The sequence below is a fragment of the Octodon degus genome, unplaced genomic scaffold (genome assembly GCF_000260255.1).
Source record: "Octodon degus isolate 3935 unplaced genomic scaffold, OctDeg1.0 scaffold00079, whole genome shotgun sequence".
NCBI lineage: Eukaryota > Metazoa > Chordata > Mammalia > Rodentia > Octodontidae > Octodon > Octodon degus.
The window spans coordinates 5,192,671-5,193,187 of NW_004524655.1; positions in this window are offsets into that span (position 1 = coordinate 5,192,671).

Here is a 517-nt window from a genome sequence, read left to right on the forward strand (position 1 = left end):
GGAAGTGTCCCTGGAGGCCTCCGGGGCTGAAAAAACAAAATGAGAACTAAGACAAAGAGATTTCTGCACACCCCCTCTGCGTTTGCTGCCTGCTGTTCTTCCTGGAGACAATGGGCATGTGCTGTCTTACTTAGACTCAAGGGGGAACCTCTAGCTGAGCTGGCTCCTTCTACTGCAAGATGCAAAGCTCGCTCTGGAAAACTTCTTGTTCACACTCTAAGGCCTACACTAGGTAGTTCTGTGGAAGTAGAGTGGGCTTTAGATTCACACAAATCAGGGTTTGAACCTTATTGGCTGTGTGATGCCAGGCAGATCACTTCAGCCCTCTGAGGTTAGGTTTCCGCATCTAGCATGTGAAGCTAAAATTATCTGCATGGGGGGGGGGGGGTAAAGCAGGATTATGTTTAACATGCTGACTACAGTAACTGGCCTCAAGAAATATATAGTAATTGTCATTGTTGGTGTCTTCTTCTCCTCCTCCTTCCTTCCCTTCATTTCCTATTGCCTTTCTTTCCTT